This window comes from Ranitomeya imitator, chromosome 2, assembly GCF_032444005.1.
Source record: "Ranitomeya imitator isolate aRanImi1 chromosome 2, aRanImi1.pri, whole genome shotgun sequence".
Taxonomy (NCBI): domain Eukaryota; kingdom Metazoa; phylum Chordata; class Amphibia; order Anura; family Dendrobatidae; genus Ranitomeya; species Ranitomeya imitator.
Genome location: NC_091283.1, coordinates 290,024,927 through 290,038,643, shown reverse-complemented (window position 1 = coordinate 290,038,643; position 13,717 = coordinate 290,024,927).

The window sequence follows — 13,717 nt, the reverse complement described above, 5'->3', positions numbered from 1 at the left end:
TTCACGGCTCTGTGTTATAAACTGTAGTGAAACACTTGGGGGCTCAAAGTTCTCACAACACATCTAGATAAGTTCCTTGGGGGGTCTAGTTTCCAATATGGTGTCACTTGTGGGGGGTTTCTACTGTTTAGGTACATTAGGGGCTTTGCAAACGCAATGTGACGCCTGCAGACCATTCCATCTAAGTCTGTATTCCAAATGGTGCTCCTTCCCTTCCGAGCCCTCCCATGCGCCCAAACGGTGGTTCCCCGCCACATATGGGGTATCAGCGTACTCAGGACAAATTGGACAACAACTTTTGGGGTCCAATTTCTCCTGTTACCCTCAGGAAAATACAAAACTGGGGGCTAAAAACTTCTGTGAAGCCCTTTGTGGGTCAAAGTGCTCACCACACATCTAGATAAGTTCCTTAGGGGGTCAACTTTCCAAAATGGTGTCATTTGTGGGGGTTTCAATGTTTAGGCACATCAGTGGCTCTCCAAATGCAACATGGCGTCCCATCTCAATTCCTGTCAATGTTGCATTGAAAAGTCAAACGGCGCTCCTTCCCTTCCGAGCTCTCCCATGCGCCCAAACAGTGGTTTACCCCCACATATGGGGTATCAGCGTACTCAGGACAAATTGTACAACTTTTGGGGTCAAATTTCTTCTCTTACCCTTGGGAAAATAAAAAATTGGTTGCGAAAAGATAATTTTTGTGAAAAAATATGATTTTTTTTATTTTTACGGTTCTGCATTATAAACTTCTGTGAAGCACTTGGTGGGTCAAAGTGCTCACCACACCTCTAGATAAGTTCCTTAGGGGGTCTAATTTTCAAAATGGTGTCACTTGTGGGGGGTTTCAATGTTTAGGCACATCAGTGGCTCTCCAAAAGCAACATGGCGTCCCATCTCAATTCCTGTCAATTTTGCATTGAAAAGTCAAACGGCGCTCCTTCCCTTCCGAGCTCTCCCATGCGCCCAAACAGTGGTTTACCCCCACATATGGGGTATCAGCATACTCAGGACAAATTGTACAACTTTTGGGGTCCAATTTCTTCTCTTACCCTTGGGAAAATAAAAAATTGGGGGCGAAAAGATAATTTTTGTGAAAAAATATGATTTTTTTTATTTTTACGGTTCTGCATTATAAACTTCTGTGAAGCACTTGGTGGGTCAAAGTGCTCACCACACCTCTAGATAAGTTCCTTAGGGGGTCTAATTTTCAAAATGGTGTCACTTGTGGGGGGTTTCAATGTTTAGGCACATCAGTGGCTCTCCAAAAGCAACATGGCGTCCCATCTCAATTCCTGTCAATTTTGCATTGAAAAGTCAAACGGCGCTCCTTCCCTTCCGAGCTCTCCCATGCGCCCAAACAGTGGTTTATCCCCACATATGGGGTATCGGCATACTCAGGACAAATTGTACAACAACTTTTGCGGTCCATTTTCTCCTGTTACCCTTGGTAAAATAAAGCAAATTGGAGCTGAATAAATATTTTGTGAAAAAAAGTTAAATGTTCATTTTTATTTAAACATTCCAAAAATTCCTATGAAACACCTGAAGGGTTAATAAACTTATTGAATGTGGTTTTGAGCACCTTGAGCTTTTAGAATGGTGTCACACTTGGGTATTTTCTATCATATAGACCCCTCAAAATGACTTCAAATGAGATGTGGTCCCTAAAAAAAAATGGTGTTGTAAAAATGGGAAATTGCTGGTCAAATTTTAACCCTTATAACTCCCTAACGAAAAAAAATTTTGGTTCCAAAATTGTGCTGATGTAACGTAGACATGTGGGAAATGTTACTTATTAAGTATTTTGTGTGACATATCTCTGAGATTTAATTGCATAAATATTCAAATTTGGAAAATAGCAAAATTTTATAAATTTTCGCCAAATTTCCATTTTTTTCACAAATAAACGCAGGTAATATAAAAAATTTTTTACCACTATCATGAAGTACAATATGTCACGAGAAAACATTGTCAGAATCACTGGGATCTGTTGAAGCGTTCCAGAGTTATAACCTCATAAAGGGACAGTGGTCAGAATTGTAAAAATTGGCCTGGTCATTAACGTGCAAACCACCCTTGGGGGTAAAGGGGTTAATGAGATAAAGGGCATTCAAAATATATAGACCATTGGCACCTATTACTTATATAGAGTTCCGATATATATAATGTTTATTTTGTACAGACCTGTGACATACAGGAAATGGAGCTTCCAGTCACTTATCATTAGTGACCCTTTGCACCTAGTACCTATATAGAGTTCCAATATATATTATGTTTATTGTGCACACACCTATAGCTGACCTGACTTGGGGCCAGTATCTGACCATTATTAAAGGGACAGTTACATGATTTCTAATAATTTAATATTAGTGCTGTAGCTATACATATTCATTTGCCTTCCCAATGCAGGCACTATAATTTTTAACCCCTGGTAAGCAGTATTTTATTTATCTTCCATTCTTTCCGTGGTTTTTTTCATTTTTTTATTTATTTATTTCGTTTCTTTCATTTTTTTTTCATTTTTTCTTTTACCGTTTTTCCTTTTTTTTTCTATAAAAATTTCTTCAAATTTTTTTTAGACTTTTAACCTTTTTTCCATACATTTTTTTCTCTACATTTAAAAAAAAAATTCTATACAATTGTTCCCCTCCTTTTTTCATCCCTTATTTGCCCTGTTAAATTATACTATACACGAAGATTAATATAGATAAATGGCGTGCACTCTGTTGTATACAAGGCAGGTGCAGGCTGAACCTGGACCTAGTCCAATCCAAGTCATATAAGTGAAGAAAGTAGCACTCAAGATATGATTTTTCAAACGCGTAACAAAGATGAGATTTATTGAAGTCACCACAGTACTAATTGTGGTGAAGAACGTGGAAAGCAAAAGTGGACCCTCTTGACCGTAGGCAACGAACCCCCCTCGGACGAGCTAACCAGATAGACCGCCCCCTATACAGGGAGAGTTAGGGGCAGGCCAATGAAGGACTATCACCACGGAAGATGGAGGACCAAGACGGAAAAGGAATACGATGGAAAATTATATTAATGGAAATTTTAATCCCCACGCGTTCCAATTCACCAAACAATTTTGCCCCTATCTACATAATGGGGAAAAAGTGAAAGGAAAAGTGTTGGAGATAAATTGACAGCTGCCAGATGTGAACAAGGGGGACTTAAAGAGTGAGAACAATGGCGCCAGAGAGTATATACCATACAGTTGCTAAGGTGGGGCCCCGACATGGGATAAACACCACACACGGGAATATGAACACACACAAAATGCGCCACACACTACCATGTGCTTGAACACATATACCACCCTCAGCACACATTTCACCACACATACACCAAACTCACCACATAAAAGTCGAAACACAAAAGTCGCCGCTCAAAACTCGGCACACGCAAACCTCACCACATGCAAAACTAGGCCCACGCAAAACTCGCCACACATGCAAAACTCATCTCATGGAAAACTCACCACATGCAAAACTTGCACACGCGAAAAATTGCCACATGCACAAAAGTTGCAACACATACAAAAGTTGCCTCACACAAAACTTGCACATACTCAAAACGCACCACACATAAAACTCACCAAACGCAAAACTCGCCATGCGCAAAACTTGCTGCACACAACTTGCTACACTAACCTGTCACATGCAACTCGACACAAAAAAGTTGCTACACGCATGTCGCCACACAAAACTCATCTCACAAGTCGCTACATGCATGTCGCTACATGCATGTCGCCACATGCAACTCAACACACACAACTTGACACATGAAACTCGCCCTAAAATACACACAAGTCTGGTATTATCCTTCAAAAATAAAAATCTGATTTATAAGCAGACAAACTACAAGAGCAACAAATGTACCATATAGGAAATAAGGCAGCTGTCAGTCACATGACCTGTCTATTATGTGTATGTGTGAGCTAATATATACTGCCAAGGAGGTGGGCTTCCAGTTGGCTGGGGATTTATCAGGCTGCCAATTTAGTTTACAAATAGTGAGGTTAAAATACTGACCAAATAACGTGTGAACGCGGTCTAATACAGAAGGAGATAACATACAGATATGTACTATATACAGGGGAGATGACACACAGATATATATTATATACAGGAGAGATGACACACAGGTATATACTATATACAGGAGGAGATGACACACAGGTATATACTATATACAGGAGGAGATGACACACAGGTATATACTATATAAAGGAGGAGATGACATACAGGTATATACTATATACAGGAGGAGATGACACACTGGTATATACTATATACAGGGGAGATGACATACAGGTACATACTATACACAGGAGGAGATGACATACAGGTACATACTATATACAGGAGGAGATGACACCCAGGTATATACTATATACAGGAGGAGATGACACACAGGTACACACTATATACAGGAGATGACACACAGGTATATACTATATACAGGAGGAGATGACACACAGGTATATACTATATACAGGGGAGATGACACACGTATATACTATATACAGGAGGAGATGACACACAGATATATACTATATACAGGGGCAGATGACACACAGGTATATGCTATATACAGGAGGAGATGACACACAGGTACATACTATAAACAGGAGGAGATTACACACAGGTATATATTATATACAGGAGCAGATGACACACAGGTATATACTATATACAGGAGGAGATGACTTACAGGTATATACTATATACAGGAGGAGATGACACACGTATATACTATATACAGGAGGAGATGACATACAGGTATATACTATATAAAAGAGGAGATGACACATAGGTATATAGAGGAGGAGATGACATATAGCAGGTATATACTATATACAGGGAAGATGACATACAGGTATATACTATATACAGGAGATGACATACAGGTATATACTATATATAAAAGGAGATGACATACAGATATATAGTATATACAGAAGAGATGACATACAGGTATAGACTATATACAGGAGGAGATGACACATAGGTATATACAATATACAGGAGGAGATGACATACAGCAGGTATATACTATTTACAGGGGAGATGACATACAGGTATATACTATATACAGGAGATGACATACAGGTGTATACTATATATTTATAAGGGAGATGACAAACAAGTATATACTGAGGGGAACATGAGAGGTGTGAGGTGAAAATGAAAAGGTGTGAGTGCAAAATGAAAGGAGTGAGGGAAAATAGTGGAGTGATCGAAAAATGACAGATGTGAGGTCGAAATGACCAGTGTTAGGGGGGAATGAGAGGAGTGAGGGGGGAAAATAAGAGGAGTGAGGGGGAAAATGAGAGGTGTAAGGGAAAACATGACAGATGTGAGGGTGAAAATGAAAGGCGTGATGGGAAAATAAGAGAAGTGAGATGCTATAACTAACCACAGATATTTACTTTGCCCAGGCAACGCCGGGCTCTTCAGCTAGTCTAAAATATAAAGCTGAATGTGTGTGTGTGTGTGTATGTGTGTGTGTATGTCCGGGATTGACATCTGCACCGTCGCAGCTACAGTCACAAAATTTTGCACAGTCACACGTCTGGACCCCGAGAGCATCATAGGCTATGTTGTGAGGCAAAATTTTAACCCCGCGTGTTCCAATTCACCAAACAATTTTGCCCCTATCTACATAATGGGGAAAAAGTGAAAGGAAAAGTGTTGGAGGCAAATTGACAGCTGCCAGATGTGAACAAGGGGGACTTAAAGAGTGAGAGTGACGGCACCAAAGAGTATATACCGTACAGTTGGTACGGTGGGGCCCCGACATGGGTTACTCACCACACACGGGGATATGAACACACGCACAAAATGCGCCACACACTACCACGTGCTTGAACACATATACCACCCTCAGCACACATTTCACCACACATACACCAACCTCGCCACTTAAAAGTCGAAACACAAAAGTCGCCGCTCAAAACTCGCCACATGCAAAACTAGGCTCACGCAAAACTCGCCACACGTGCAAAACTCACCTCATGGAAAACTAGCCACACGCAAAACTTGCACATGCAGAAAAATTGCCACATGCACAAAAGTTGCAACACATGAAATGGTTGCCTCACACAAAACTTGCACATACTCACAATGCACCACATAAAACTCGCCACGCGCAAAATTCGCCATGCGCAAAACTTGCTGCACACAACTTGCTACACTAACCTGTCACATGCAACTCAACACACAAAAAGTTGCTACACATATGTCGACACACAAAACTCATCTCACAAAAGTCGCTACATGCATGTCGCCACATGCAATTCAACACACACAACTTGACACATAAAACTTGCCCTAAAACACACACAAGTCTGGTATTATCCTTCAAAAATAAAAATCTGATTAATAAGCAGACTAACTACAAGAGCAACAAATGTACCATATAGGAAATACAGCAGCTGTCAGTCACATGACCTGTCTATTATGTGTATGTGTGAGCTAATATATACTGCCAGGGGGGAGGGCTTCCTGTTGGCTGGGGATTTATCAGGCTGCCAATTTAGCTTACAAATACTGAGGTAAAAATACTTACCAAATAACGAGTGAACGCGGTCTAATACAGGAGGAGATGACATACAGATATATACTATATACAGGGGAGATGACACACAGATATATACTATATACAGGGGAGATGACGCACACATATATACTATATACAGGGGAGATGACACAGGTATATACTATATACAGAAGGACATGACATACAGGTATATATTATATACAGGAGGAGATGACACACACATATATACTATATACAGAAGCAGATGACACACAGGTATATACTATAAACAGTGGAGATGACATACAGATATCTACTATATACAGGGGAGATGACGCACAGATATATATTATATACAGGAGAGATGACACACAGGTATATACTATATACAGGAGGAGATGACACACAGGTATATACTATATACAGGAGGAGATGACACACAGGTATATACTATATACAGGAGGAGATGACATACAGGTATATACTATATACAGGAGGAGATGACACACTGGTATATACTTTATACAGGAGAGATGACATACAGGTACATAATATATACAAGGGAGATGACACACAGGTACATACTATATACAGGAGGAGATGACATACAGGTATATACTATATACAGGAGGAGATGACACACTGGTATATACTATATACAGGGGAGATAACACACAGGTATATAATATATACAGGAGCAGTTGACATACAGGTACATACTATATACAGGAGGAGATGACATACAGGTACATACTATATACAGGGGAGATGACACACATGTATATACTATAAACAGTGGAGATGACATACAGATATCTACTATATACAGGGGAGATGACGCACAGATATATATTATATACAGGAGAGATGACACACAGGTATAAACTATATACAGGAGGAGATGACACACAGGTATATACTATATACAGGAGGAGATGACACACAGGTATATCTATATACAGGAGGAGATGACATACAGGTATATACTATATACAGGAGGAGATGACACACTGGTATATACTTTATACAGGAGAGATGACATACAGGTACATACTATATACAGGGGAGATGACACACAGGTATATACTATATACAGGAGCAGATGATACACAGGTACATACTATATACAGAGGAGATGACACACAGGTATATACTTTATACAGGGGAGATGACACACAGGCAGGGCCACCATCAGGGCATTACTGCCCTGACTGATGTATGGGGCCCGGTGGGCAGAGTGGGCCCGCATCGCTGTTGGCTCCCTGGCATCCCTGCTTTCCGGCTTCATGTCCCTCGGTGCTGTGTCATATTACGCGGCGCCGGGGATCACATGGGCTGGCGGCGGGGGTTGCCGTGGAGATTTCCAATAGCGGTGCGCGTCGCCGCACACCCATGCCCTCTGTTCATTGGCGTGCTTTGTCTATTTATACCTTTCCTCTGCCGGATGACGCTACACCCCCTGACGAAGGCTGGTGCCGAAATGCGCATCGGTTAGTGGCACATCCAGGAGACGGCATCATCTCAGGTAACACCTGCTCCAGGCTCACTACTTTAAGATATTGGTTGCTTAATTCATGATCTACTATTTGTGATATCGCGACATATGCCTGGATTTATCTAGCTGGCACCTGCATCTACACTCCTTTTACCAGCGTAATTGTTGTTGGCCACACATTTGCACTTTATTTATTCGTACTCTGGCCGCACTTTTTAGCACTGGTTGCACCTTATATTGGTGTATCAATATATACACACATCTTTTATGACATTTGTTATTATTTTGTGCACCTTAGCCTATCAAGTACCTTAGGCCATTTTTTAAGGTGTACCGCCATTTATTATATATTGCACTTTTTTTCTTTTGTGCATTTATCTAATTTCATATTTTTGTGTGTATCTATATTTTTTCAGTTCTGTGGGGTTATATATATATATATTTATTTATTTATTTATTTATTTTGTATCACTCCAGTATCTTATCACAGCAGGACTGTTTATTGCTCCGTCTTCTTGGTATTGTGCCTCTTTTTTGGTTTTCTTTCCCCCCTACCATTTGGTGTATTTACTTATTAATAAAATTATTTGAATTCATTGTTTGGGCATTAGTTCGGTTTTTGTGTTCTCTCTTCTCCCGTCTCATCTGCCCATCGGGCCCCACCCCAGGCCCGAGACGCAGGTTCTATTGCTTTGCGGGCCCGTCTAGGCCCGCAAGGCAATAATTAAAGACGCCAGCCAATCGGAGGCTGGCAGCTGACGTTAGCGCGCACGTTGCCTGCGTATGACATCATTGTCATTCGCCGGGGAGTCGGCGCTGAAATGTATGGGATGGACGTCGCCGCTGGAGCCCGGCCAGGTAAGAAGAAAGCTGTTTTTTTTTTACTGAATGCGGTAAGCGCGGGGCAGATTGCAGACACACGGGGCAGGAATGAAGAAAACACAGGGGGCAAAATGAGGAAAACACAGGGGGCAGAATAAAGACAACACAGGGGGCAGAATGAAGACAACACAGGGGACAGAATTAAGACAACACGGGGCAGAATGAAGACAACACAGGGGGGCAGAATGAAGACAACACAGGGGGCAGAATGAAGACAACACGGGGCAGAATGAAGACAACACGGGGCAGAATGAAGACAACACAGGGGCCAGAATGAAAAGATCAAGGGGCAGAATGAGAACAACACAGGGGCAGAATGAAGAAAACACAGGGGGCAGAATGAAAACACGGGGGCAGAATGAAAACAACACAGGGGGCAGAATGAAAACAACCCAGGGGGCAGAATGAAAATATCACAGGGGGCAGAATGAAGACAACACGGGGCAGAATGAAGACAACACGGGGCAGAATGAAGACAACACAGGGGGCAGAATAAAGAGATCAAGGGACAGAATGAGAACAACACAGGGAGCAGAATGAAGAAAACACAGGGGGCAGAATGAAAACACGGGGGCAGAATGAAAACAACACGGGGCAGAATGAAAACATCACAGGGGGCAGAATGAAAACAACACAGGCAGAATGAAAACAACATGGGCAGAATGAAAACACAGGGGGCAGAATGAAAACACGGGGCAGAATGAAAACAACACAAGAGCAGAATGAAAACAACACAGGGGGCAGAATGAAAACAACACGGGCAGAATTAAAACACAGGGGGTATAATGAAAACATGGGGAGCAGAATGAAGGAAACACAGGGAGCAGAATGAAGAAAACAGGGGGCAGAATGAAGAAAACACAGGGGGCATAATAAAAACAGCACAGGGGGCAGAATGAAAACAACACAGGGGACAGAATGAAAGCAACACAGGGGGCAGAATGAAGAAAACACAGGGGGCAGAATGAAGAAAACACGGGGCAGAATGAAAACAACACGAGGCAGAATGAAAACACAGGGGGAAGAATGAAAACAACACAGGGGGCAGAATGAAAACACGGGGCAGAAAGAAAACAACACAGGGAGCAGAATGAAAACAACACAGGGCAGAATGAAAACACAGGGGGCAGAATGAAGAAAACACAGGGGGTAGAATGAAGAAAACAGGGGGCTGAATGAAGAAAACACGGGGCAGAATGAAAACAACACGGGGCACAATGAAAACACAGGGGGCAGAATAAAGACACAGGGGGAAGAATAAAAACAACACAATACTCCTGACTGGAAGAAGCGATGGTGGTCTGTGCTGGATTAAGATGAAAAGCGAAGCTGAAGAAATATACCTAGAGACGTCACTGGTGAGTCAGTGTGTTACCTGTACACTGACACTATGCACTGTATACTATATACAGCGGTCCTGTGTACAATATCACCAGTGATCACTGTATTACTTTTACACTGACACTATATACAGAGCTCCTGTGTATAATGTCACCGGTGATCAATATTACCTGTACACTGATACTGCATACTTAATACAGATCTCTTGTGTATAACGGCCCTTTTTGTGATAGTATTGTGTTTCTTTTGTTAAAGATCAGTATTTTAACCCCTTACCGGCATCGGACGTACTATACCGTCCGATGCCGGCTCCCCTGCTTTGATGCAGGGCTCCGCGGTGAGCCCGCACCAAAGCCGGGACATGTCAGCTGTTTTGAACAGCTGACATGTGCCCATAATAGGCGCGGGCAGAATCGCGATCTGCCCGCACCTATTAACTAGTTAAATGCCGCTGTCAAACGCAGACAGCGGCATTTAACTACCGCTTCCGGCCGGGCGGCCGGAAATGACGTCATCGCCGACCCCCGTCACATGTCCGGGGGTCGGCGATGCGTCTCCATTGTAGCCATAGAGGTCCTTGAGACCTCTATGGTTACTGATTGCCCGTCGCTGTGAGCGCCACCCTGTGGTCGGCGCTCACAGCACACGTGCAATTCTGCTACATAGCAGCGATCAGCAGATCGCTGCTATGTAGCAGAGCCGATCGGCTTGTGCCTGCTTCTAGCCTCTCATGGAGGCTATTGAAGCATGGCAAAAGTTAAAAAAAAAAGTTTAAAAAAATGTGAAAAAAATAAAAAAAACATAAAAGTTTAAATCACCCCCCTTTCGCCCCAATCAAAATAAATCAATAAAAAAAATATCAAATCTACGCATATTTGGTATCGCCGCGCTCAGAATTGCCCGATCTATCAAATAAAAAAAAGTATTAACCTGATCGCTAAACAGCATAGCGGGAAAAAAACTCGAAACGCCAGAATTACGTTTTTTTGGTCGCCGCGACATTGCATTAAAATGCAATAACGGGCGATCAAAAGAACGTATCTGCACCGAAATGCTATCATTAAAAACGTCATCTCGGCACGCAAAAAATAAGCCCTCAACCGACCCCAGATCACGAAAAATGGAGACGCTACGAGTATCGGAAAATGGCGCAATTTTTTTTTTTTTTTTTTTAGCAAAGTTTGGAATTTTTTTTCACCACTTAGATAAAAAATAACCTAGTCATGTTTGGTGTCTATGAACTCGTAATGACCTGGAGAATCATAATGGCAAATCATTTTTAGCATTTAGTGAACCTAGCAAAAAAGCCAAACAAAAAACCAATGTGGGATTGCACTTTTTTTGCAATTTCACCGCACTTGGAATTTTTTTCCCGTTTTCTAGTACACGACATGCTAAAACCAATGATGTCGTTCAAAAGTACAACTCGTCCCGCAAAAAATAAGCCCTCACATGGCCAAATTGACGGAAAAATAAAAAAGTTATGGCTCTGGGAAGGAGGGGAGCGAAAAACGAACACGGAAAAACGAAAAATCCCCTGGTCATGAAGGGGTTAATATTCAGTCACTATGTGGTGGTAATATGTTGTCCGGCCATGGTGTAGTGGTATTTGTTCCCTGTATGTGGTATTATTCATCACCATGTGGTGGTAATATGTGGTCTGGTCATGGTGTGGTGGTATTTGTAACTGGTATGTGCTATTCTTCAGTCACTGTGGTGGTAATATGTGATCTGGACATGATGTGGCAGTATTTGTTCCTTGTATGTGGTATAGGTCACTGTGGTGGTAATATGTGGTCTGGTCATGGTGTGGTGGTATTTGTCTCTTGTATCTGGTATTATTCGGTCACTATGTGGTGGTAATATGTGATCTGGACATGGTGCAGAGTATTTGTCCCTTGTATATGATATTATTGGTCATATTAAAAAATGAAAAATAAATAAAAATATACCTAAATTGTATTGCATATATTAACAATTTTTTAATAGGTTAGCATAGAGTAGAGCTCGGCCAAAAGAGTCTGCCTTGTTATCGTGGCAGATTAGAAAAATCTTTTGGCTAAAACAAAAGCTGCTGGCTATATGTGTGATCTGGTGATGGGAACTGTTAATGTGTGATTGGTGAGAAGTGGAGTTTTTTCAAGAGAGAGTGATGGGGCTTTGGATAGTTCGAGGGGTGGAGCCTGGGCGGAGTCTCAAGGGGGCCCCAAAAATGTTGCCAGTATGGGGCCCCGAAATTCCTAGTGGCAGCCCTGCACACATATATATAATTTATACAGGAGGAGATGACATACAGGTATATACTATATACAGGAGGAGAGGACAAACACGTATATACTATATACAGGAGGAGATGACATACAGGTACATACTATATACAGGAGGAGATGACACACAGGTATATACTATAAACAGGAGGAGATGACACACATGTATATACTATATACAGGAGGAGATGACACACAGGTATATACTATATACAGGAGATGACACACAGGTATATACTATATACAGGAGGAGATGACACACAGGTATATACTATATACAGGAGGAAATGACACACGTATATACTATAACCAGGAGGAGATGACACACAGCTATATATTATATACAGGAGGAGATGACTCACAGGTATATACTTTATACAGGAGGAGATGACACACAGGTATATACTATATACAGGGGAGATGACACACGTATATACTATATACAGGAGGAGATGACATACAGGTACATACTATACAGGAGGAGATGACACACAGTTATATACTATATACAGGAGGAGATGACAAATGTATATACTATATACAGGAGGAGATGACATACAGGTATATACTATATAAAAGAGGAGATGACACTTAGGTATATAGAGGAGGAGCTGACATACAGCAGGTATATACTATATACAGGGGAGATGACATACAGGTATATACTATATACAGGAGATGGCATACAGGTATGTACTATGTATAAGGGAGATGACAAACATGTATATACTGAGGGGAAAGTGAGAGGTGTGAGGTGAAAATGAGGGGTGTGAGGTGAAAATGAAAAGGTGTGAGTGCAAAATGAGAGGAGTGAGGGAAAATAGTGGAGTGATCGGAAAATGACAGATGTGAGGTTGAAATGACAAGTGTTAGGGGGGAATGAGAGGAGTGAGAGGAAAATAAGAGGAGTGAGGGGGAAAATGAGAGGTGTAAGGGAGAAAATGAGAGATGTGAGGGGGAAAATGAGTGGCGTGATGGGAAAATAAGAGAAGTGAGGTGCATATTTACTATGCCCAGGCAACGCCGGGCTCTTCAGCTAGTAAGTAATAAGAATGAATGTCATCCTGGGGTATTACATAGTGAGAAATGGAAGTGCTGACAAAACAAGAATGTGATTGAATCTTGTATGTGACGGCTGTCTATTCGAAGAGCGCATGTTGGTTCCTGATCGCGGCTGTTCTGGTAACAG